Here is an 18,462-nt window from a genome sequence, read left to right as displayed (position 1 = left end):
TTTCGAAAGGTGGTAGGCCACGGCGAGAATCGAACTCGCGATCTCCTGTTTACAAGACAGGCGCTATAACCACTAAGCCACGTGGCCACGGAACCTAGGCAATTCTTATTAGAATATGAAAAAGAAATTAAAGAGATAGTTCGAAAGGTGGTAGGCCACGGCGAGAATCGAACTCGCGATCTCCTCTTTACAAGACAGGCGCTTTAACCAATAAGCCACGTGGACAAGGGACCCAAGCAATTCTTATTAGAAAATGAAAAATAAATTAAAGAGATAGTTCGAAAGGTGGTAGGCCACGTCGAGAATCGAACTCGCGATCTCCTGTTTACAAGACAGGCGCTTTAACCACTAAGCCACGCGGCCACGGAACCGAAGCAATTCTTATAATAAATTGAAAAAAAATTAAAGAGATAGTTCGAAAGGTGGTATGCCACGGCGAGAATGGAACTCGCGATCTCCTGTTTACAAGACAGGCGCTTTAACCACTAAGCCTCGCGGCCACGGAACCGACGCAATTCGTATTAGAAAATGAAAAAGAAATTAAAGAGATAGTTCGAAAGGTGGTAGGCGCGGGTGAGAATTGAACTCGCGATCTCCTGTTTACAAGAGAGGCGCTGTAACCACTAAGTCACGCGGCCACGGAACCGATGCAATTCTTATAAGAATATGACAAAGAAATAAAAGAGATAGTTCGAAAGGTGGTAGGCCACGTTGATAATCGAACTCGCGATCTCCTGTTTACAAGACAGGCGCTTTAACCACTAAGCCACGCGGCCACGGAACCGAAGCAATTCTTATTAGAAAACGAAAAAGAAATTAAAGAGATAGTTCGGAAGGTGGTAGGCCACGGCGAGAGTCGAGCTCGCGATCTCCTGTTTACAAGAAAGGCGCTTTAACCACTAAGCCACGCGGCCACGTAAGCGCCGCAATTCTTATTAGAATATGAAAAAGAAATTAAAGAGATAGTTCGAAAGGTGACAGGCGTCGGTGAGAATCGAACTCGCGATCTCATGTTTACAAGACAGGCGCTTTAACCACTAAGCCACGCGGCCACGGAACCGATGCAATTCTTATTAGAAAATGAAAAATAAATTAAAGAGATAGTTCGAAAGGTGGTAGGCCACGGCGAGAATGGAACTCGCGATCTCCTGTTTACAAGACAGGCGCTTTAACCACTAAGCCTCGCGGCCACGGAACCGACGCAATTCGTATTAGAAAATGAAAAATAAATTAAAGAGATAGTTCGAAAGGTGGTAGGCGCGGTTGAGAATTGAACTCGCGATCTCCTGTTTACAAGAGAGGCGCTGTAACCACTAAGTCACGCGGCCACGGAACCGATGCAATTCTTATAAGAATATGACAAAGAAATAAAAGAGATAGTTCGAAAGGTGGTAGGCCACGTTGATAATCGAACTCGCGATCTCCTGTTTACAAGACAGGCGCTTTAACCACTAAGCCACGCGGCCACGGAACCGAAGCAATTCTTATTAGAAAACGAAAAAGAAATTAAAGAGATAGTTCGGAAGGTGGTAGGCCACGGCGAGAGTCGAACTCGCGATCTCCTGTTTACAAGACAGGCGCTTTAACCAATAAGCCACGTGGCCAAGGGACCCAAGCAATTCTTATTAGAAAATGAAAAATAAATTAAAGAGATAGTTCGAAAGGTGGTAGGCCACGGCGAGAATCGAACTCGCGATCTCCTGTTTACAAGACAGGCGCTTTAACCACTAAGCCACGCAGCCACGTAAGCGCCGCAATTCTTATTAGAATATGAAAAAGAAATTAAAGAGAAAGTTCGAAAGGTGATAGGCGTCGGTGAGAATCGAACTCGCGATCTCATGTTTACAAGACAGGCGCTTTAACCACTAAGCCACGCGGCCACGGAACCGAAGCAATTCTTATTAGAAAATGAAAAAGAAATAAAAGAGATAGTTCGAAAGCTGGTAGGCCACGGCTTGAATCTAACTGGCGATTTCCTATTTACAAGAAAGGCGCTTTAACCACTAAGTCACGCGGCCACGGAACCGAAGCAATTCTTATTAGAAAACGAAAAAGAAATTAAAGAGATAGTTCGGAAGGTGGTAGGCCACGGCGAGAGTCGAACTCGCGATCTCCTGTTTACAAGACAGGCGCTTTAACCAATAAGCCACGTGGCCAAGGGACCCAAGCAATTCTTATTAGAAAATGAAAAATAAATTAAAGAGATAGTTCGAAAGGTGGTAGGCCACGGCGAGAATCGAACTCGCGATCTCCTGTTTACAAGAGAGGCGCTTTAACCACTAAGCCACGCAGCCACGTAAGCGCCGCAATTCTTATTAGAATATGACAAAGAAATAAAAGAGATAGTTCGAAAGGTGGTAGGCCACGTTGATAATCGAACTCGCGATCTCCTGTTTACAAGACAGGCGCTTTAACCACTAAGCCACGCGGCCACGGAACCGAAGCAATTCTTATTAGAAAACGAAAAAGAAATTAAAGAGATAGTTCGGAAGGTGGTAGGCCACGGCGAGAGTCGAACTCGCGATCTCCTGTTTACAAGACAGGCGCTTTAACCACTAAGCCACGCGGCCACGTAAGCGCCGCAATTCTTATTAGAATATGAAAAAGAAATTAAAGAGATAGTTCGAAAGGTGATAGGCGTCGGTGAGAATCGAACTCGCGATCTCATGTTTACAAGACAGGCGCTTTAACCACTAAGCCACGCGGCCACGGAACCGATGCAATTCTTATTAGACAATGAAAAATAAATTAAAGAGATAGTTCGAAAGGCGGTAGGCCACGGCGAGAATGGAACTCGCGATCTCCTGTTTACAAGACAGGCGCTTTAACCACTAAGCCTCGCGGCCACGGAACCGACGCAATTCGTATTAGAAAATGAAAAATAAATTAAAGAGATAGTTCGAAAGCAGGTAGGCCACGGCGAGAATGGAACTCGCGATCTCCTGTTTACAAGACAGGCGCTTTAACCACTAAGCCTCGCGGCCACGGAACCGACGCAATTCGTATTAGAAAATGAAAAATAAATTAAAGAGATAGTTCGAAAGGTGGTAGGCGCGGGTGAGAATTGAACTCGCGATCTCCTGTTTACAAGAGAGGCGCTGTAACCACTAAGTCACGCGGCCACGGAACCGACGCAATTCTTATAAGAATATGACAAAGAAATAAAAGAGATAGTTCGAAAGGTGGTAGGCCACGTTGATAATCGAACTCGCGATCTTCTGTTTACAAGACAGGCGCTTTAACCACTAAGCCATGCGGCCACGGAACCGAAGCAATTCTTATTAGAAAACGAAAAAGAAATTAAAGAGATAGTTCGGAAGGTGGTAGGCCACGGCGAGAGTCGAACTCGCGATCTCCTGTTTACAAGACAGGCGCTTTAACCACTAAGCCACGCGGCCACGTAAGCGCCGCAATTCTTATTAGAATATGAAAAAGAAATTAAAGAGATAGTTCGAAAGGTGATAGGCGTCGGTGAGAATCGAACTCGCGATCTCATGTTTACAAGACAGGCGCTTTAACCACTAAGCCACGCGGCCACGGAACCGATGCAATTCGTATTAGAAAATGAAAAATAAATTAAAGAGATAGTTCGAAATGTGGTAGGCGCGGGTGAGAATTGAACTCGCGATATCCTGTTTACAAGAGAGGCGCTGTAACCACTAAGTCACGCGGCCACGGTACCGACGCAATTCTTATAAGAATATGACAAAGAAATAAAAGAGATATTTCGAAAGGTGGTAGGCCACGGCGAGAATCGAACTCGCGATCTCCTGTTTACAAGACAGGCGCTATAACCACTAAGCCACGCGGCCACGGAACCTAGGCAATTCTTATTAGAATATGAAAAAGAAATTAAAGAGATAGTTCGAAAGGTGGTAGGCCACGGCGAGAATCGAACTCGCGATCTCCTCTTTACAAGACAGGCGCTTTAACCAATAAGCCACGTGGCCAAGGGACCCAAGCAATTCTTATTAGAAAATGAAAAATAAATTAAAGAGATAGTTCGAAAGGTGGTAGGCCACGGCGAGAATCGAACTCGCGATCTCCTGTTTACAAGACAGGCGCTTTAACCACTAAGCCACGCGGCCACGTAAGCGCCGCAATTCTTATTAGAATATGAAAAAGAAATTAAAGAGATAGTTCGAAAGGTGATAGGCGTCGGTGAGAATCGAACTCGCGATCTCATGTTTACAAGACAGGCGCTTTAACCACTAAGCCACGCGGCCACGGAACCGATGCAATTCTTATTAGAAAATGAAAAATAAATTAAAGAGATAGTTCGAAAGGTGGTAGGCCACGGCGAGAATGGAACTCGCGATCTCCTGTTTACAAGACAGGCGCTTTAACCACTAAGCCTCGCGGCCACGGAACCGACGCAATTCGTATTAGAAAATGAAAAATAAATTAAAGAGATAGTTCGAAAGGTGGTAGGCGCGGGTGAGAATTGAACTCGCGATCTCCTGTTTACAAGAGAGGCGCTGTAACCACTAAGTCACGCGGCCACGGAACCGACGCAATTCTTATAAGAATATGACAAAGAAATAAAAGAGATAGTTCGAAAGGTGGTAGGCCACGTTGATAATCGAACTCGCGATCTCCTGCTTACAAGACAGGCGCTTTAACCACTAAGCCATGCGGCCACGGAACCGAAGCAATTCTTATTAGAAAACGAAAAAGAAATTAAAGAGATAGTTCGGAAGGTGGTAGGCCACGGCGAGAGTCGAACTCGCGATCTCCTGTTTACAAGACAGGCGCTTTAACCACTAAGCCACGCGGCCACGTAAGCGCCGCAATTCTTATTAGAAAACGAAAAAGAAATTAAAGAGATAGTTCGGAAGGTGGTAGGCCACGGCGAGAGTCGAACTCGCGATCTCCTGTTTACAAGACAGGCGCTTTAACCACTAAGCCACGCGGCCACGTAAGCGCCGCAATTCTTATTAGAATATGAAAAAGAAATTAAAGAGATAGTTCGAAAGGTGATAGGCGTCGGTGAGAATCGAACTCGCGATCTCATGTTTACAAGACAGGCGCTTTAACCACTAAGCCACGCGGCCACGGAACCGATGCAATTCGTATTAGAAAATGAAAAATAAATTAAAGAGATAGTTCGAAAGGTGGTAGGCGCGGGTGAGAATTGAACTCGCGATATCCTGTTTACAAGAGAGGCGCTGTAACCACTAAGTCACGCGGCCACGGTACCGACGCAATTCTTATAAGAATATGACAAAGAAATAAAAGAGATATTTCGAAAGGTGGTAGGCCACGGCGAGAATCGAACTCGCGATCTCCTGTTTACAAGACAGGCGCTATAACCACTAAGCCACGCGGCCACGGAACCTAGGCAATTCTTATTAGAATATGAAAAAGAAATTAAAGAGATAGTTCGAAAGGTGGTAGGCCACGGCGAGAATCGAACTCGCGATCTCCTCTTTACAAGACAGGCGCTTTAACCAATAAGCCACGTGGCCAAGGGACCCAAGCAATTCTTATTAGAAAATGAAAAATAAATTAAAGAGATAGTTCGAAAGGTGGTAGGCCACGGCGAGAATCGAACTCGCGATCTCCTGTTTACAAGACAGGCGCTTTAACCACTAAGCCACGCGGCCACGTAAGCGCCGCAATTCTTATTAGAATATGAAAAAGAAATTAAAGAGATAGTTCGAAAGGTGATAGGCGTCGGTGAGAATCGAACTCGCGATCTCATGTTTACAAGCCAGGCGCTTTAACCACTAAGCCACGCGGCCACGGAACCGATGCAATTCTTATTAGAAAATGAAAAATAAATTAAAGAGATAGTTCGAAAGGTGGTAGGCCACGGCGAGAATGGAACTCGCGATCTCCTGTTTACAAGACAGGCGCTATAACCACTAAGCCACGCGGCCACGGAACCTAGGCAATTCTTATTAGAATATGAAAAAGAAATTAAAGAGATAGTTCGAAAGGTGGTAGGCCACGGCGAGAATCGAACTCGCGATCTCCTCTTTACAAGACAGGCGCTTTAACCAATAAGCCACGTGGCCAAGGGACCCAAGCAATTCTTATTAGAAAATGAAAAATAAATTAAAGAGATAGTTCGAAAGGTGGTAGGCGCGGGTGAGAATTGAACTCGCGATCTCCTGTTTACAAGAGAGGCGCTGTAACCACTAAGTCACGCGGCCACGGAACCGACGCAATTCTTATAAGAATATGACAAAGAAATAAAAGAGATAGTTCGAAAGGTGGTAGGCCACGTTGATAATCGAACTCGCGATCTCCTGCTTACAAGACAGGCGCTTTAACCACTAAGCCATGCGGCCACGGAACCGAAGCAATTCTTATTAGAAAACGAAAAAGAAATTAAAGAGATAGTTCGGAAGGTGGTAGGCCACGGCGAGAGTCGAACTCGCGATCTCCTGTTTACAAGACAGGCGCTTTAACCACTAAGCCACGCGGCCACGTAAGCGCCGCAATTCTTATTAGAATATGAAAAAGAAATTAAAGAGATAGTTCGAAAGGTGATAGGCGTCGGTGAGAATCGAACTCGCGATCTCCTGTTTACAAGACAGGCGCTTTAACCACTAAGCCTCGCGGCCACGGAACCGACGCAATTCGTATTAGAAAATGAAAAATAAATTAAAGAGATAGTTCGAAAGCAGGTAGGCCACGGCGAGAATGGAACTCGCGATCTCCTGTTTACAAGACAGGCGCTTTAACCACTAAGCCATGCGGCCACGGAACCGACGCAATTCTTATTAGAATATGACAAAGAAATTAAAGAGATAGTTCGAAAGGTGATAGGCGTCGGTGAGAATCGAACTCGCGATCTCATGTTTACAAGCCAGGCGCTTTAACCACTAAGCCACGCGGCCACGGAACCGATGCAATTCTTATTAGAAAATGAAAAATAAATTAAAGAGATAGTTCGAAAGGTGGTAGGCCACGGCGAGAATGGAACTCGCGATCTCCTGTTTACAAGACAGGCGCTTTAACCACTAAGCCTCGCGGCCACGGAACCGACGCAATTCGTATTAGAAAATGAAAAATAAATTAAAGAGATAGTTCGAAAGGTGGTAGGCGCGGGTGAGAATTGAACTCGCGATCTCCTGTTTACAAGAGAGGCGCTGTAACCACTAAGTCACGCGGCCACGGAACCGACGCAATTCTTATAAGAATATGACAAAGAAATAAAAGAGATAGTTCGAAAGGTGGTAGGCCACGTTGATAATCGAACTCGCGATCTCCTGCTTACAAGACAGGCGCTTTAACCACTAAGCCATGCGGCCACGGAACCGAAGCAATTCTTATTAGAAAACGAAAAAGAAATTAAAGAGATAGTTCGGAAGGTGGTAGGCCACGGCGAGAGTCGAACTCGCGATCTCCTGTTTACAAGACAGGCGCTTTAACCACTAAGCCACGCGGCCACGTAAGCGCCGCAATTCTTATTAGAATATGAAAAAGAAATTAAAGAGATAGTTCGAAAGGTGATAGGCGTCGGTGAGAATCGAACTCGCGATCTCCTGTTTACAAGACAGGCGCTTTAACCACTAAGCCTCGCGGCCACGGAACCGACGCAATTCGTATTAGAAAATGAAAAATAAATTAAAGAGATAGTTCGAAAGCAGGTAGGCCACGGCGAGAATGGAACTCGCGATCTCCTGTTTACAAGACAGGCGCTTTAACCACTAAGCCTCGCGGCCACGGAACCGACGCAATTCGTATTAGAAAATGAAAAATAAATTAAAGAGATAGTTCGAAAGGTGGTAGGCGCGGGTGAGAATTGAACTCGCGATCTCCTGTTTACAAGAGAGGCGCTGTAACCACTAAGTCACGCGGCCACGGAACCGACGCAATTCTTATAAGAATATGACAAAGAAATAAAAGAGATAGTTCGAAAGGTGGTAGGCCACGTTGATAATCGAACTCGCGATCTCCTGTTTACAAGACAGGCGCTTTAACCACTAAGCCATGAGGCCACGGAACCGAAGCAATTCTTATTAGAAAACGAAAAAGAAATTAAAGAGATAGTTCGGAAGGTGGTAGGCCACGGCGAGAGTCGAACTCGCGATCTCCTGTTTACAAGACAGGCGCTTTAACCACTAAGCCACGCGGCCACGTAAGCGCCGCAATTCTTATTAGAATATGAAAAAGAAATTAAAGAGATAGTTCGAAAGGTGGTAGGCCACGGCGAGAATCGAACTCGCGATCTCCTCTTTACAAGACAGGCGCTTTAACCAATAAGCCACGTGGCCAAGGGACCCAAGCAATTCTTATTAGAAAATGAAAAATAAATTAAAGAGATAGTTCGAAAGGTGGTAGGCCACGGCGAGAATCGAACTCGCGATCTCCTGTTTACAAGACAGGCGCTTTAACCACTAAGCCACGTGGCCACGTAAGCGCCGCAATTCTTATTAGAATATGAAAAAGAAATTAAAGAGATAGTTCGAAAGGTGATAGGCGTCGGTGAGAATCGAACTCGCGATCTCATGTTTACAAGACAGGCGCTTTAACCACTAAGCCACGCGGCCACGGAACCGATGCAATTCTTATTAGAAAATGAAAAATAAATTAAAGAGATAGTTCGAAAGGTGGTAGGCCACGGCGAGAATGGAACTCGCGATCTCCTGTTTACAAGACAGGCGCTTTAACCACTAAGCCTCGCGGCCACGGAACCGACGCAATTCGTATTAGAAAATGAAAAATAAATTAAAGAGATAGTTCGAAAGGTGGTAGGCGCGGGTGAGAATTGAACTCGCGATCTCCTGTTTACAAGAGAGGCGCTGTAACCACTAAGTCACGCGGCCACGGAACCGACGCAATTCTTATAAGAATATGACAAAGAAATAAAAGAGATAGTTCGAAAGGTGGTAGGCCACGTTGATAATCGAACTCGCGATCTCCTGCTTACAAGACAGGCGCTTTAACCACTAAGCCATGCGGCCACGGAACCGAAGCAATTCTTATTAGAAAACGAAAAAGAAATTAAAGAGATAGTTCGGAAGGTGGTAGGCCACGGCGAGAGTCGAACTCGCGATCTCCTGTTTACAAGACAGGCGCTTTAACCACTAAGCCACGCGGCCACGTAAGCGCCGCAATTCTTATTAGAATATGAAAAAGAAATTAAAGAGATAGTTCGAAAGGTGATAGGCGTCGGTGAGAATCGAACTCGCGATCTCATGTTTACAAGACAGGCGCTTTAACCACTAAGCCACGCGGCCACGGAACCGATGCGATTCTTATTAGAAAATGAAAAATAAATTAAAGAGATAGTTCGAAAGGTGGTAGGCCACGGCGAGAATGGAACTCGCGATCTCCTGTTTACAAGACAGGCGCTTTAACCACTAAGCCTCGCGGCCACGGAACCGACGAAATTCGTATTAGAAAATGAAAAATAAATTAAAGAGATAGTTCGAAATGTGGTAGGCGCGGGTGAGAATTGAACTCGCGATATCCTGTTTACAAGAGAGGCGCTTTAACCACTAAGCCACGCGGCCACGTAAGCGCCGCAATTCTTATTAGAATATGAAAAAGAAATTAAAGAGATAGTTCGAAAGGTGATAGGCGTCGGTGAGAATCGAACTCGCGATCTCATGTTTACAAGACAGGCGCTTTAACCACTAAGCCACGCGGCCACGGAACCGATGCAATTCTTATTAGAAAATGAAAAATAAATTAAAGAGATAGTTCGAAAGGTGGTAGGCCACGGCGAGAATGGAACTCGCGATCTCCTGTTTACAAGACAGGCGCTTTAACCACTAAGCCACGCGGCCACGGAACAGACGCAATTCGTATTAGAAAATGAAAAAGATATTAAAGAGATAGTTCGAAAGGTGGTAGGCGCGGGTGAGAATTGAACTCGCGATCTCTTGTTTACAAGAGAGGCGCTGTAACCACTAAGTCACGCGGCCACGGAACCGACGCAATTCTTATAAGAATATGACAAAGAAATAAAAGAGATAGTTCGAAAGGTGGTAGGCCACGTTGATAATCGAACTCGCGATCTCCTGCTTACAAGACAGGCGCTTTAACCACTAAGCCATGCGGCCACGGAAACGAAGCAATTCTTATTAGAAAACGAAAAATAAATTAAAGAGATAGTTCGGAAGGTGGTAGGCCACGGCGAGAGTCGAACTCGCGATCTCCTGTTTACAAGACAGGCGCTTTAACCACTAAGCCACGCGGCCACGTAAGCGCCGCAATTCTTATTAGAATATGAAAAAGAAATTAAAGAGATAGTTCGGAAGGTGATAGGCGTCGGTGAGAATCGAACTCGCGATCTCATGTTTACAAGACAGGCGCTTTAACCACTAAGCCACGTGGCCACGGAACCGATGCGATTCTTATTAGAAAATGAAAAATAAATTAAAGAGATAGTTCGAAAGGTGGTAGGCCACGGCGAGAATGGAACTCGCGATCTCCTGTTTACAAGACAGGCGCTTTAACCACTAAGCCTCGCGGCCACGGAACCGACGAAATTCGTATTAGAAAATGAAAAATAAATTAAAGAGATAGTTCGAAATGTGGTAGGCGCGGGTGAGAATTGAACTCGCGATATCCTGTTTACAAGAGAGGCGCTGTAACCACTAAGTCACGCGGCCACGGAACCGATGCAATTCTTATAAGAATATGACAAAGAAATAAAAGAGATATTTCGAAAGGTGGTAGGCCACGGCGAGAATCGAACTCGCGATCTCCTCTTTACAAGACAGGCGCTATAACCACTAAGCCACGCGGCCACGGAACCTAGGCAATTCTTATTAGAATATGAAAAAGAAATTAAAGAGATAGTTCGAAAGGTGGTAGGCCACGGTGAGAATCGAACTCGCGATCTCCTCTTTACAAGACAGGCGCTTTAACCAATAAGCCACGTGGCCAAGGGACCCAAGCAATTCTTATTAGAAAATGAAAAATAAATTAAAGAGATAGTTCGAAAGCTGGTAGGCCACGGCTTGAATCTAACTGGCGATTTCCTATTTACAAGAAAGGCGCTTTAACCACTAAGTCACGCGGCCACGGAACCGATGCAATTCTTATTAGAATATGACAAAGAAATAAATGAGATAGTTCGAAAGGTGGTAGGCCACGTTGATAATCGAACTCGCGATCTCCTGTTTACAAGACAGGCGCTTTAACCACTAAGCCACGTGGCCAAGGGACCCAAGCAATTCTTATTAGAAAATGAAAAATAAATTAAAGAGATAGTTCGAAAGGTGGTAGGCCACGGCGAGAATCGAACTCGCGATCTCCTGTTTACAAGAGAGGCGCTTTAACCACTAAGCCACGCAGCCACGTAAGCGCCGCAATTCTTATTAGAATATGACAAAGAAATAAAAGAGATAGTTCGAAAGGTGGTAGGCCACGTTGATAATCGAACTCGCGATCTCCTGTTTACAAGACAGGCGCTTTAACCACTAAGCCACGCGGCCACGGAACCGAAGCAATTCTTATTAGAAAACGAAAAAGAAATTAAAGAGATAGTTCGGAAGGTGGTAGGCCACGGCGAGAGTCGAACTCGCGATCTCCTGTTTACAAGACAGGCGCTTTAACCACTAAGCCACGCGGCCACGTAAGCGCCGCAATTCTTATTAGAATATGAAAAAGAAATTAAAGAGATAGTTCGAAAGGTGATAGGCGTCGGTGAGAATCGAACTCGCGATCTCATGTTTACAAGACAGGCGCTTTAACCACTAAGCCACGCGGCCACGGAACCGATGCAATTCTTATTAGACAATGAAAAATAAATTAAAGAGATAGTTCGAAAGGCGGTAGGCCACGGCGAGAATGGAACTCGCGATCTCCTGTTTACAAGACAGGCGCTTTAACCACTAAGCCTCGCGGCCACGGAACCGACGCAATTCGTATTAGAAAATGAAAAATAAATTAAAGAGATAGTTCGAAAGCAGGTAGGCCACGGCGAGAATGGAACTCGCGATCTCCTGTTTACAAGACAGGCGCTTTAACCACTAAGCCTCGCGGCCACGGAACCGACGCAATTCGTATTAGAAAATGAAAAATAAATTAAAGAGATAGTTCGAAAGGTGGTAGGCGCGGGTGAGAATTGAACTCGCGATCTCCTGTTTACAAGAGAGGCGCTGTAACCACTAAGTCACGCGGCCACGGAACCGACGCAATTCTTATAAGAATATGACAAAGAAATAAAAGAGATAGTTCGAAAGGTGGTAGGCCACGTTGATAATCGAACTCGCGATCTCCTGTTTACAAGACAGGCGCTTTAACCACTAAGCCATGCGGCCACGGAACCGAAGCAATTCTTATTAGAAAACGAAAAAGAAATTAAAGAGATAGTTCGGAAGGTGGTAGGCCACGGCGAGAGTCGAACTCGCGATCTCCTGTTTACAAGACAGGCGCTTTAACCACTAAGCCACGCGGCCACGTAAGCGCCGCAATTCTTATTAGAATATGAAAAAGAAATTAAAGAGATAGTTCGAAAGGTGATAGGCGTCGGTGAGAATCGAACTCGCGATCTCATGTTTACAAGACAGGCGCTTTAACCACTAAGCCACGCGGCCACGGAACCGATGCAATTCGTATTAGAAAATGAAAAATAAATTAAAGAGATAGTTCGAAATGTGGTAGGCGCGGGTGAGAATTGAACTCGCGATATCCTGTTTACAAGAGAGGCGCTGTAACCACTAAGTCACGCGGCCACGGTACCGACGCAATTCTTATAAGAATATGACAAAGAAATAAAAGAGATATTTCGAAAGGTGGTAGGCCACGGCGAGAATCGAACTCGCGATCTCCTGTTTACAAGACAGGCGCTATAACCACTAAGCCACGCGGCCACGGAACCTAGGCAATTCTTATTAGAATATGAAAAAGAAATTAAAGAGATAGTTCGAAAGGTGGTAGGCCACGGCGAGAATCGAACTCGCGATCTCCTCTTTACAAGACAGGCGCTTTAACCAATAAGCCACGTGGCCAAGGGACCCAAGCAATTCTTATTAGAAAATGAAAAATAAATTAAAGAGATAGTTCGAAAGGTGGTAGGCCACGGCGAGAATCGAACTCGCGATCTCCTGTTTACAAGACAGGCGCTTTAACCACTAAGCCACGCGGCCACGTAAGCGCCGCAATTCTTATTAGAATATGAAAAAGAAATTAAAGAGATAGTTCGAAAGGTGATAGGCGTCGGTGAGAATCGAACTCGCGATCTCATGTTTACAAGACAGGCGCTTTAACCACTAAGCCACGCGGCCACGGAACCGATGCAATTCTTATTAGAAAATGAAAAATAAATTAAAGAGATAGTTCGAAAGGTGGTAGGCCACGGCGAGAATGGAACTCGCGATCTCCTGTTTACAAGACAGGCGCTTTAACCACTAAGCCTCGCGGCCACGGAACCGACGCAATTCGTATTAGAAAATGAAAAATAAATTAAAGAGATAGTTCGAAAGGTGGTAGGCGCGGGTGAGAATTGAACTCGCGATCTCCTGTTTACAAGAGAGGCGCTGTAACCACTAAGTCACGCGGCCACGGAACCGACGCAATTCTTATAAGAATATGACAAAGAAATAAAAGAGATAGTTCGAAAGGTGGTAGGCCACGTTGATAATCGAACTCGCGATCTCCTGCTTACAAGACAGGCGCTTTAACCACTAAGCCATGCGGCCACGGAACCGAAGCAATTCTTATTAGAAAACGAAAAAGAAATTAAAGAGATAGTTCGGAAGGTGGTAGGCCACGGCGAGAGTCGAACTCGCGATCTCCTGTTTACAAGACAGGCGCTTTAACCACTAAGCCACGCGGCCACGTAAGCGCCGCAATTCTTATTAGAATATGAAAAAGAAATTAAAGAGATAGTTCGAAAGGTGATAGGCGTCGGTGAGAATCGAACTCGCGATCTCCTGTTTACAAGACAGGCGCTTTAACCACTAAGCCTCGCGGCCACGGAACCGACGCAATTCGTATTAGAAAATGAAAAATAAATTAAAGAGATAGTTCGAAAGCAGGTAGGCCACGGCGAGAATGGAACTCGCGATCTCCTGTTTACAAGACAGGCGCTTTAACCACTAAGCCTCGCGGCCACGGAACCGACGCAATTCGTATTAGAAAATGAAAAATAAATTAAAGAGATAGTTCGAAAGGTGGTAGGCGCGGGTGAGAATTGAACTCGCGATCTCCTGTTTACAAGAGAGGCGCTGTAACCACTAAGTCACGCGGCCACGGAACCGACGCAATTCTTATAAGAATATGACAAAGAAATAAAAGAGATAGTTCGAAAGGTGGTAGGCCACGTTGATAATCGAACTCGCGATCTCCTGTTTACAAGACAGGCGCTTTAACCACTAAGCCATGCGGCCACGGAACCGAAGCAATTCTTATTAGAAAACGAAAAAGAAATTAAAGAGATAGTTCGGAAGGTGGTAGGCCACGGCGAGAGTCGAACTCGCGATCTCCTGTTTACAAGACAGGCGCTTTAACCACTAAGCCACGCGGCCACGTAAGCGCCGCAATTCTTATTAGAATATGAAAAAGAAATTAAAGAGATAGTTCGAAAGGTGGTAGGCCACGGCGAGAATCGAACTCGCGATCTCCTCTTTACAAGACAGGCGCTTTAACCAATAAGCCACGTGGCCAAGGGACCCAAGCAATTCTTATTAGAAAATGAAAAATAAATTAAAGAGATAGTTCGAAAGGTGGTAGGCCACGGCGAGAATCGAACTCGCGATCTCCTGTTTACAAGACAGGCGCTTTAACCACTAAGCCACGTGGCCACGTAAGCGCCGCAATTCTTATTAGAATATGAAAAAGAAATTAAAGAGATAGTTCGAAAGGTGATAGGCGTCGGTGAGAATCGAACTCGCGATCTCATGTTTACAAGACAGGCGCTTTAACCACTAAGCCACGCGGCCACGGAACCGATGCAATTCTTATTAGAAAATGAAAAATAAATTAAAGAGATAGTTCGAAAGGTGGTAGGCCACGGCGAGAATGGAACTCGCGATCTCCTGTTTACAAGACAGGCGCTTTAACCACTAAGCCTCGCGGCCACGGAACCGACGCAATTCGTATTAGAAAATGAAAAATAAATTAAAGAGATAGTTCGAAAGGTGGTAGGCGCGGGTGAGAATTGAACTCGCGATCTCCTGTTTACAAGAGAGGCGCTGTAACCACTAAGTCACGCGGCCACGGAACCGACGCAATTCTTATAAGAATATGACAAAGAAATAAAAGAGATAGTTCGAAAGGTGGTAGGCCACGTTGATAATCGAACTCGCGATCTCCTGCTTACAAGACAGGCGCTTTAACCACTAAGCCATGCGGCCACGGAACCGAAGCAATTCTTATTAGAAAACGAAAAAGAAATTAAAGAGATAGTTCGGAAGGTGGTAGGCCACGGCGAGAGTCGAACTCGCGATCTCCTGTTTACAAGACAGGCGCTTTAACCACTAAGCCACGCGGCCACGTAAGCGCCGCAATTCTTATTAGAATATGAAAAAGAAATTAAAGAGATAGTTCGAAAGGTGATAGGCGTCGGTGAGAATCGAACTCGCGATCTCATGTTTACAAGACAGGCGCTTTAACCACTAAGCCACGCGGCCACGGAACCGATGCGATTCTTATTAGAAAATGAAAAATAAATTAAAGAGATAGTTCGAAAGGTGGTAGGCCACGGCGAGAATGGAACTCGCGATCTCCTGTTTACAAGACAGGCGCTTTAACCACTAAGCCTCGCGGCCACGGAACCGACGAAATTCGTATTAGAAAATGAAAAATAAATTAAAGAGATAGTTCGAAATGTGGTAGGCGCGGGTGAGAATTGAACTCGCGATATCCTGTTTACAAGAGAGGCGCTTTAACCACTAAGCCACGCGGCCACGTAAGCGCCGCAATTCTTATTAGAATATGAAAAAGAAATTAAAGAGATAGTTCGAAAGGTGATAGGCGTCGGTGAGAATCGAACTCGCGATCTCATGTTTACAAGACAGGCGCTTTAACCACTAAGCCACGCGGCCACGGAACCGATGCAATTCTTATTAGAAAATGAAAAATAAATTAAAGAGATAGTTCGAAAGGTGGTAGGCCACGGCGAGAATGGAACTCGCGATCTCCTGTTTACAAGACAGGCGCTTTAACCACTAAGCCACGCGGCCACGGAACAGACGCAATTCGTATTAGAAAATGAAAAAGATATTAAAGAGATAGTTCGAAAGGTGGTAGGCGCGGGTGAGAATTGAACTCGCGATCTCTTGTTTACAAGAGAGGCGCTGTAACCACTAAGTCACGCGGCCACGGAACCGACGCAATTCTTATAAGAATATGACAAAGAAATAAAAGAGATAGTTCGAAAGGTGGTAGGCCACGTTGATAATCGAACTCGCGATCTCCTGCTTACAAGACAGGCGCTTTAACCACTAAGCCATGCGGCCACGGAAACGAAGCAATTCTTATTAGAAAACGAAAAAGAAATTAAAGAGATAGTTCGGAAGGTGGTAGGCCACGGCGAGAGTCGAACTCGCGATCTCCTGTTTACAAGACAGGCGCTTTAACCACTAAGCCACGCGGCCACGTAAGCGCCGCAATTCTTATTAGAATATGAAAAAGAAATTAAAGAGATAGTTCGGAAGGTGATAGGCGTCGGTGAGAATCGAACTCGCGATCTCATGTTTACAAGACAGGCGCTTTAACCACTAAGCCACGTGGCCACGGAACCGATGCGATTCTTATTAGAAAATGAAAAATAAATTAAAGAGATAGTTCGAAAGGTGGTAGGCCACGGCGAGAATGGAACTCGCGATCTCCTGTTTACAAGACAGGCGCTTTAACCACTAAGCCTCGCGGCCACGGAACCGACGAAATTCGTATTAGAAAATGAAAAATAAATTAAAGAGATAGTTCGAAATGTGGTAGGCGCGGGTGAGAATTGAACTCGCGATATCCTGTTTACAAGAGAGGCGCTGTAACCACTAAGTCACGCGGCCACGGAACCGATGCAATTCTTATAAGAATATGACAAAGAAATAAAAGAGATATTTCGAAAGGTGGTAGGCCACGGCGAGAATCGAACTCGCGATCTCCTCTTTACAAGACAGGCGCTATAACCACTAAGCCACGCGGCCACGGAACCTAGGCAATTCTTATTAGAATATGAAAAAGAAATTAAAGAGATAGTTCGAAAGGTGGTAGGCCACGGTGAGAATCGAACTCGCGATCTCCTCTTTACAAGACAGGCGCTTTAACCAATAAGCCACGTGGCCAAGGGACCCAAGCAATTCTTATTAGAAAATGAAAAATAAATTAAAGAGATAGTTCGAAAGCTGGTAGGCCACGGCTTGAATCTAACTGGCGATTTCCTATTTACAAGAAAGGCGCTTTAACCACTAAGTCACGCGGCCACGGAACCGATGCAATTCTTATTAGAATATGACAAAGAAATAAATGAGATAGTTCGAAAGGTGGTAGGCCACGGCGAGAATCGAACTCGCGATCTCCTGTTTACAAGACAGGCGCTTTAACCACTAAGCCACGCGGCCACGGAACCGTTGCAATTCTTATAATAAATTGAAAAAAAATTAAAGAGATAGTTCGAAAGGTGGTATGCCACGGAGATAATCGAACTCGCGATCTCCTGTTTACAAGACAGGCGCTTTAACCACTAAGCCACGCGGCCACGGAACAGACGCAATTCGTATTAGAAAATGAAAAAGATATTAAAGAGATAGTTCGAAAGGTGGTAGGCGCGGGTGAGAATTGAACTCGCGATCTCCTGTTTACAAGAGAGGCGCTGTAACCACTAAATCACGCGGCAACGGAACCGACGCAATTCTTCTAAGAATATGACAAAGAAATAAAAGAGATAGTTCTAAAGGTGGTAGGCCACGTTGAGAATCAAACTCACGATCTCCTGTTTACAAGACAGGCGCTTTAACCACTAAGCCACGCAGCCACGTAATTGCCGCAATTCTTATTAGAATATGAAAAAGAAATTAAAGAGATAGTTCGAAAGGTGATAGGCGTCGGTGAGAATCGAACTCGCGATCTCATGTTTACAAGACAGGCGCTTTAACCACTAAGCCACGCGGCCACGGAACCGATGCAATTCTTATTAGAAAATGAAAAATAAATTAAAGATATAGTTCGAAAGGTGGTAGGCCACGGCGAGAATGGAACTCGCGATCTCCTGTTTACAAGACAGGCGCTTTAACCACTAAGCCTCGCGGCCACGGAACCGACGCAATTCGTATTAGAAAATGAAAAATAAATTAAAGAGATAGTTCGAAAGGTGGTAGGCCACGGCGAGAGTCGAACTCGCGATCTTCTGTTTACAAGACAGGCGCTTTAACCACTAAGCCACGCGGCCACGTAAGCGCCGCAATTCTTATTAGAATATGAAAAAGAAATTAAAGAGATAGTTCGAAAGGTGATAGGCGTCGGTGAGAATCGAACTCGCGATCTCATGTTTACAAGACAGGCGCTTTAACCACTAAGCCACGCGGCCACGGAACCGATGCAATTCTTATT

At 45.1% G+C, this 18,462-nt stretch overlaps 63 non-coding genes across 63 annotated transcripts; all 63 read right to left on the bottom strand.

The window, feature by feature from the left end:
* Positions 1 to 14: 14 nt before the first annotated feature.
* Positions 15 to 87, bottom strand: TRNAT-UGU (transfer RNA threonine (anticodon UGU)). Its single transcript has one exon. It is a non-coding gene; the product is annotated as a tRNA-Thr (tRNA).
* Positions 88 to 290: 203 nt separating this feature from the next.
* On the bottom strand, positions 291 to 363 carry TRNAT-UGU (transfer RNA threonine (anticodon UGU)). Its single transcript has one exon. It is a non-coding gene; the product is annotated as a tRNA-Thr (tRNA).
* A 478-nt stretch (positions 364 to 841) lies between these two features.
* On the bottom strand, positions 842 to 914 carry TRNAT-UGU (transfer RNA threonine (anticodon UGU)). Its single transcript has one exon. It is a non-coding gene; the product is annotated as a tRNA-Thr (tRNA).
* A 203-nt stretch (positions 915 to 1,117) lies between these two features.
* On the bottom strand, positions 1,118 to 1,190 carry TRNAT-UGU (transfer RNA threonine (anticodon UGU)). Its single transcript has one exon. It is a non-coding gene; the product is annotated as a tRNA-Thr (tRNA).
* Positions 1,191 to 1,531: 341 nt separating this feature from the next.
* On the bottom strand, positions 1,532 to 1,604 carry TRNAT-UGU (transfer RNA threonine (anticodon UGU)). The gene has a single exon. It is a non-coding gene; the product is annotated as a tRNA-Thr (tRNA).
* Positions 1,605 to 1,669: 65 nt separating this feature from the next.
* On the bottom strand, positions 1,670 to 1,742 carry TRNAT-UGU (transfer RNA threonine (anticodon UGU)). Its single transcript has one exon. It is a non-coding gene; the product is annotated as a tRNA-Thr (tRNA).
* Positions 1,743 to 2,083: 341 nt separating this feature from the next.
* Positions 2,084 to 2,156, bottom strand: TRNAT-UGU (transfer RNA threonine (anticodon UGU)). Its single transcript has one exon. It is a non-coding gene; the product is annotated as a tRNA-Thr (tRNA).
* A 65-nt stretch (positions 2,157 to 2,221) lies between these two features.
* TRNAT-UGU (transfer RNA threonine (anticodon UGU)) lies at positions 2,222 to 2,294 on the bottom strand. Its single transcript has one exon. It is a non-coding gene; the product is annotated as a tRNA-Thr (tRNA).
* A 203-nt stretch (positions 2,295 to 2,497) lies between these two features.
* Positions 2,498 to 2,570, bottom strand: TRNAT-UGU (transfer RNA threonine (anticodon UGU)). The gene has a single exon. It is a non-coding gene; the product is annotated as a tRNA-Thr (tRNA).
* Positions 2,571 to 2,773: 203 nt separating this feature from the next.
* TRNAT-UGU (transfer RNA threonine (anticodon UGU)) lies at positions 2,774 to 2,846 on the bottom strand. The gene has a single exon. It is a non-coding gene; the product is annotated as a tRNA-Thr (tRNA).
* Positions 2,847 to 2,911: 65 nt separating this feature from the next.
* On the bottom strand, positions 2,912 to 2,984 carry TRNAT-UGU (transfer RNA threonine (anticodon UGU)). Its single transcript has one exon. It is a non-coding gene; the product is annotated as a tRNA-Thr (tRNA).
* A 341-nt stretch (positions 2,985 to 3,325) lies between these two features.
* On the bottom strand, positions 3,326 to 3,398 carry TRNAT-UGU (transfer RNA threonine (anticodon UGU)). Its single transcript has one exon. It is a non-coding gene; the product is annotated as a tRNA-Thr (tRNA).
* A 341-nt stretch (positions 3,399 to 3,739) lies between these two features.
* TRNAT-UGU (transfer RNA threonine (anticodon UGU)) lies at positions 3,740 to 3,812 on the bottom strand. Its single transcript has one exon. It is a non-coding gene; the product is annotated as a tRNA-Thr (tRNA).
* Positions 3,813 to 3,877: 65 nt separating this feature from the next.
* Positions 3,878 to 3,950, bottom strand: TRNAT-UGU (transfer RNA threonine (anticodon UGU)). Its single transcript has one exon. It is a non-coding gene; the product is annotated as a tRNA-Thr (tRNA).
* Positions 3,951 to 4,015: 65 nt separating this feature from the next.
* On the bottom strand, positions 4,016 to 4,088 carry TRNAT-UGU (transfer RNA threonine (anticodon UGU)). Its single transcript has one exon. It is a non-coding gene; the product is annotated as a tRNA-Thr (tRNA).
* Positions 4,089 to 4,291: 203 nt separating this feature from the next.
* On the bottom strand, positions 4,292 to 4,364 carry TRNAT-UGU (transfer RNA threonine (anticodon UGU)). Its single transcript has one exon. It is a non-coding gene; the product is annotated as a tRNA-Thr (tRNA).
* A 341-nt stretch (positions 4,365 to 4,705) lies between these two features.
* Positions 4,706 to 4,778, bottom strand: TRNAT-UGU (transfer RNA threonine (anticodon UGU)). Its single transcript has one exon. It is a non-coding gene; the product is annotated as a tRNA-Thr (tRNA).
* A 65-nt stretch (positions 4,779 to 4,843) lies between these two features.
* On the bottom strand, positions 4,844 to 4,916 carry TRNAT-UGU (transfer RNA threonine (anticodon UGU)). Its single transcript has one exon. It is a non-coding gene; the product is annotated as a tRNA-Thr (tRNA).
* A 341-nt stretch (positions 4,917 to 5,257) lies between these two features.
* On the bottom strand, positions 5,258 to 5,330 carry TRNAT-UGU (transfer RNA threonine (anticodon UGU)). The gene has a single exon. It is a non-coding gene; the product is annotated as a tRNA-Thr (tRNA).
* A 65-nt stretch (positions 5,331 to 5,395) lies between these two features.
* Positions 5,396 to 5,468, bottom strand: TRNAT-UGU (transfer RNA threonine (anticodon UGU)). Its single transcript has one exon. It is a non-coding gene; the product is annotated as a tRNA-Thr (tRNA).
* Positions 5,469 to 5,533: 65 nt separating this feature from the next.
* Positions 5,534 to 5,606, bottom strand: TRNAT-UGU (transfer RNA threonine (anticodon UGU)). Its single transcript has one exon. It is a non-coding gene; the product is annotated as a tRNA-Thr (tRNA).
* A 203-nt stretch (positions 5,607 to 5,809) lies between these two features.
* Positions 5,810 to 5,882, bottom strand: TRNAT-UGU (transfer RNA threonine (anticodon UGU)). The gene has a single exon. It is a non-coding gene; the product is annotated as a tRNA-Thr (tRNA).
* Positions 5,883 to 5,947: 65 nt separating this feature from the next.
* On the bottom strand, positions 5,948 to 6,020 carry TRNAT-UGU (transfer RNA threonine (anticodon UGU)). Its single transcript has one exon. It is a non-coding gene; the product is annotated as a tRNA-Thr (tRNA).
* Positions 6,021 to 6,361: 341 nt separating this feature from the next.
* On the bottom strand, positions 6,362 to 6,434 carry TRNAT-UGU (transfer RNA threonine (anticodon UGU)). The gene has a single exon. It is a non-coding gene; the product is annotated as a tRNA-Thr (tRNA).
* Positions 6,435 to 6,637: 203 nt separating this feature from the next.
* On the bottom strand, positions 6,638 to 6,710 carry TRNAT-UGU (transfer RNA threonine (anticodon UGU)). Its single transcript has one exon. It is a non-coding gene; the product is annotated as a tRNA-Thr (tRNA).
* Positions 6,711 to 6,913: 203 nt separating this feature from the next.
* On the bottom strand, positions 6,914 to 6,986 carry TRNAT-UGU (transfer RNA threonine (anticodon UGU)). The gene has a single exon. It is a non-coding gene; the product is annotated as a tRNA-Thr (tRNA).
* A 341-nt stretch (positions 6,987 to 7,327) lies between these two features.
* On the bottom strand, positions 7,328 to 7,400 carry TRNAT-UGU (transfer RNA threonine (anticodon UGU)). The gene has a single exon. It is a non-coding gene; the product is annotated as a tRNA-Thr (tRNA).
* Positions 7,401 to 7,603: 203 nt separating this feature from the next.
* Positions 7,604 to 7,676, bottom strand: TRNAT-UGU (transfer RNA threonine (anticodon UGU)). Its single transcript has one exon. It is a non-coding gene; the product is annotated as a tRNA-Thr (tRNA).
* A 341-nt stretch (positions 7,677 to 8,017) lies between these two features.
* Positions 8,018 to 8,090, bottom strand: TRNAT-UGU (transfer RNA threonine (anticodon UGU)). Its single transcript has one exon. It is a non-coding gene; the product is annotated as a tRNA-Thr (tRNA).
* Positions 8,091 to 8,155: 65 nt separating this feature from the next.
* On the bottom strand, positions 8,156 to 8,228 carry TRNAT-UGU (transfer RNA threonine (anticodon UGU)). Its single transcript has one exon. It is a non-coding gene; the product is annotated as a tRNA-Thr (tRNA).
* Positions 8,229 to 8,293: 65 nt separating this feature from the next.
* Positions 8,294 to 8,366, bottom strand: TRNAT-UGU (transfer RNA threonine (anticodon UGU)). The gene has a single exon. It is a non-coding gene; the product is annotated as a tRNA-Thr (tRNA).
* A 203-nt stretch (positions 8,367 to 8,569) lies between these two features.
* On the bottom strand, positions 8,570 to 8,642 carry TRNAT-UGU (transfer RNA threonine (anticodon UGU)). Its single transcript has one exon. It is a non-coding gene; the product is annotated as a tRNA-Thr (tRNA).
* Positions 8,643 to 8,983: 341 nt separating this feature from the next.
* TRNAT-UGU (transfer RNA threonine (anticodon UGU)) lies at positions 8,984 to 9,056 on the bottom strand. Its single transcript has one exon. It is a non-coding gene; the product is annotated as a tRNA-Thr (tRNA).
* A 203-nt stretch (positions 9,057 to 9,259) lies between these two features.
* TRNAT-UGU (transfer RNA threonine (anticodon UGU)) lies at positions 9,260 to 9,332 on the bottom strand. Its single transcript has one exon. It is a non-coding gene; the product is annotated as a tRNA-Thr (tRNA).
* A 341-nt stretch (positions 9,333 to 9,673) lies between these two features.
* Positions 9,674 to 9,746, bottom strand: TRNAT-UGU (transfer RNA threonine (anticodon UGU)). The gene has a single exon. It is a non-coding gene; the product is annotated as a tRNA-Thr (tRNA).
* A 341-nt stretch (positions 9,747 to 10,087) lies between these two features.
* On the bottom strand, positions 10,088 to 10,160 carry TRNAT-UGU (transfer RNA threonine (anticodon UGU)). Its single transcript has one exon. It is a non-coding gene; the product is annotated as a tRNA-Thr (tRNA).
* Positions 10,161 to 10,363: 203 nt separating this feature from the next.
* TRNAT-UGU (transfer RNA threonine (anticodon UGU)) lies at positions 10,364 to 10,436 on the bottom strand. Its single transcript has one exon. It is a non-coding gene; the product is annotated as a tRNA-Thr (tRNA).
* Positions 10,437 to 10,639: 203 nt separating this feature from the next.
* TRNAT-UGU (transfer RNA threonine (anticodon UGU)) lies at positions 10,640 to 10,712 on the bottom strand. Its single transcript has one exon. It is a non-coding gene; the product is annotated as a tRNA-Thr (tRNA).
* A 479-nt stretch (positions 10,713 to 11,191) lies between these two features.
* TRNAT-UGU (transfer RNA threonine (anticodon UGU)) lies at positions 11,192 to 11,264 on the bottom strand. Its single transcript has one exon. It is a non-coding gene; the product is annotated as a tRNA-Thr (tRNA).
* A 203-nt stretch (positions 11,265 to 11,467) lies between these two features.
* Positions 11,468 to 11,540, bottom strand: TRNAT-UGU (transfer RNA threonine (anticodon UGU)). Its single transcript has one exon. It is a non-coding gene; the product is annotated as a tRNA-Thr (tRNA).
* A 203-nt stretch (positions 11,541 to 11,743) lies between these two features.
* On the bottom strand, positions 11,744 to 11,816 carry TRNAT-UGU (transfer RNA threonine (anticodon UGU)). Its single transcript has one exon. It is a non-coding gene; the product is annotated as a tRNA-Thr (tRNA).
* Positions 11,817 to 11,881: 65 nt separating this feature from the next.
* TRNAT-UGU (transfer RNA threonine (anticodon UGU)) lies at positions 11,882 to 11,954 on the bottom strand. The gene has a single exon. It is a non-coding gene; the product is annotated as a tRNA-Thr (tRNA).
* A 341-nt stretch (positions 11,955 to 12,295) lies between these two features.
* Positions 12,296 to 12,368, bottom strand: TRNAT-UGU (transfer RNA threonine (anticodon UGU)). The gene has a single exon. It is a non-coding gene; the product is annotated as a tRNA-Thr (tRNA).
* Positions 12,369 to 12,709: 341 nt separating this feature from the next.
* TRNAT-UGU (transfer RNA threonine (anticodon UGU)) lies at positions 12,710 to 12,782 on the bottom strand. Its single transcript has one exon. It is a non-coding gene; the product is annotated as a tRNA-Thr (tRNA).
* A 65-nt stretch (positions 12,783 to 12,847) lies between these two features.
* On the bottom strand, positions 12,848 to 12,920 carry TRNAT-UGU (transfer RNA threonine (anticodon UGU)). The gene has a single exon. It is a non-coding gene; the product is annotated as a tRNA-Thr (tRNA).
* Positions 12,921 to 12,985: 65 nt separating this feature from the next.
* Positions 12,986 to 13,058, bottom strand: TRNAT-UGU (transfer RNA threonine (anticodon UGU)). The gene has a single exon. It is a non-coding gene; the product is annotated as a tRNA-Thr (tRNA).
* Positions 13,059 to 13,261: 203 nt separating this feature from the next.
* Positions 13,262 to 13,334, bottom strand: TRNAT-UGU (transfer RNA threonine (anticodon UGU)). Its single transcript has one exon. It is a non-coding gene; the product is annotated as a tRNA-Thr (tRNA).
* A 341-nt stretch (positions 13,335 to 13,675) lies between these two features.
* Positions 13,676 to 13,748, bottom strand: TRNAT-UGU (transfer RNA threonine (anticodon UGU)). Its single transcript has one exon. It is a non-coding gene; the product is annotated as a tRNA-Thr (tRNA).
* A 203-nt stretch (positions 13,749 to 13,951) lies between these two features.
* Positions 13,952 to 14,024, bottom strand: TRNAT-UGU (transfer RNA threonine (anticodon UGU)). Its single transcript has one exon. It is a non-coding gene; the product is annotated as a tRNA-Thr (tRNA).
* A 341-nt stretch (positions 14,025 to 14,365) lies between these two features.
* TRNAT-UGU (transfer RNA threonine (anticodon UGU)) lies at positions 14,366 to 14,438 on the bottom strand. Its single transcript has one exon. It is a non-coding gene; the product is annotated as a tRNA-Thr (tRNA).
* A 65-nt stretch (positions 14,439 to 14,503) lies between these two features.
* TRNAT-UGU (transfer RNA threonine (anticodon UGU)) lies at positions 14,504 to 14,576 on the bottom strand. Its single transcript has one exon. It is a non-coding gene; the product is annotated as a tRNA-Thr (tRNA).
* Positions 14,577 to 14,641: 65 nt separating this feature from the next.
* Positions 14,642 to 14,714, bottom strand: TRNAT-UGU (transfer RNA threonine (anticodon UGU)). Its single transcript has one exon. It is a non-coding gene; the product is annotated as a tRNA-Thr (tRNA).
* Positions 14,715 to 14,917: 203 nt separating this feature from the next.
* TRNAT-UGU (transfer RNA threonine (anticodon UGU)) lies at positions 14,918 to 14,990 on the bottom strand. The gene has a single exon. It is a non-coding gene; the product is annotated as a tRNA-Thr (tRNA).
* Positions 14,991 to 15,331: 341 nt separating this feature from the next.
* TRNAT-UGU (transfer RNA threonine (anticodon UGU)) lies at positions 15,332 to 15,404 on the bottom strand. The gene has a single exon. It is a non-coding gene; the product is annotated as a tRNA-Thr (tRNA).
* Positions 15,405 to 15,607: 203 nt separating this feature from the next.
* On the bottom strand, positions 15,608 to 15,680 carry TRNAT-UGU (transfer RNA threonine (anticodon UGU)). Its single transcript has one exon. It is a non-coding gene; the product is annotated as a tRNA-Thr (tRNA).
* Positions 15,681 to 16,021: 341 nt separating this feature from the next.
* On the bottom strand, positions 16,022 to 16,094 carry TRNAT-UGU (transfer RNA threonine (anticodon UGU)). Its single transcript has one exon. It is a non-coding gene; the product is annotated as a tRNA-Thr (tRNA).
* A 341-nt stretch (positions 16,095 to 16,435) lies between these two features.
* TRNAT-UGU (transfer RNA threonine (anticodon UGU)) lies at positions 16,436 to 16,508 on the bottom strand. The gene has a single exon. It is a non-coding gene; the product is annotated as a tRNA-Thr (tRNA).
* Positions 16,509 to 16,711: 203 nt separating this feature from the next.
* On the bottom strand, positions 16,712 to 16,784 carry TRNAT-UGU (transfer RNA threonine (anticodon UGU)). Its single transcript has one exon. It is a non-coding gene; the product is annotated as a tRNA-Thr (tRNA).
* Positions 16,785 to 16,987: 203 nt separating this feature from the next.
* On the bottom strand, positions 16,988 to 17,060 carry TRNAT-UGU (transfer RNA threonine (anticodon UGU)). Its single transcript has one exon. It is a non-coding gene; the product is annotated as a tRNA-Thr (tRNA).
* A 341-nt stretch (positions 17,061 to 17,401) lies between these two features.
* Positions 17,402 to 17,474, bottom strand: TRNAT-UGU (transfer RNA threonine (anticodon UGU)). Its single transcript has one exon. It is a non-coding gene; the product is annotated as a tRNA-Thr (tRNA).
* Positions 17,475 to 17,814: 340 nt separating this feature from the next.
* TRNAT-UGU (transfer RNA threonine (anticodon UGU)) lies at positions 17,815 to 17,887 on the bottom strand. The gene has a single exon. It is a non-coding gene; the product is annotated as a tRNA-Thr (tRNA).
* A 203-nt stretch (positions 17,888 to 18,090) lies between these two features.
* TRNAT-UGU (transfer RNA threonine (anticodon UGU)) lies at positions 18,091 to 18,163 on the bottom strand. Its single transcript has one exon. It is a non-coding gene; the product is annotated as a tRNA-Thr (tRNA).
* Positions 18,164 to 18,228: 65 nt separating this feature from the next.
* TRNAT-UGU (transfer RNA threonine (anticodon UGU)) lies at positions 18,229 to 18,301 on the bottom strand. Its single transcript has one exon. It is a non-coding gene; the product is annotated as a tRNA-Thr (tRNA).
* Between the last annotated feature and the right edge of the window lie 161 nt (positions 18,302 to 18,462).

The sequence above is a fragment of the Leiobunum rupestre genome, chromosome 3 (genome assembly GCF_980474605.1).
Source record: "Leiobunum rupestre chromosome 3, qqLeiRupe1.1.hap1, whole genome shotgun sequence".
NCBI classification, from domain to species: Eukaryota; Metazoa; Arthropoda; class Arachnida; order Opiliones; family Sclerosomatidae; genus Leiobunum; species Leiobunum rupestre.
This window is presented reverse-complemented; position numbering and strand designations above follow the sequence as displayed.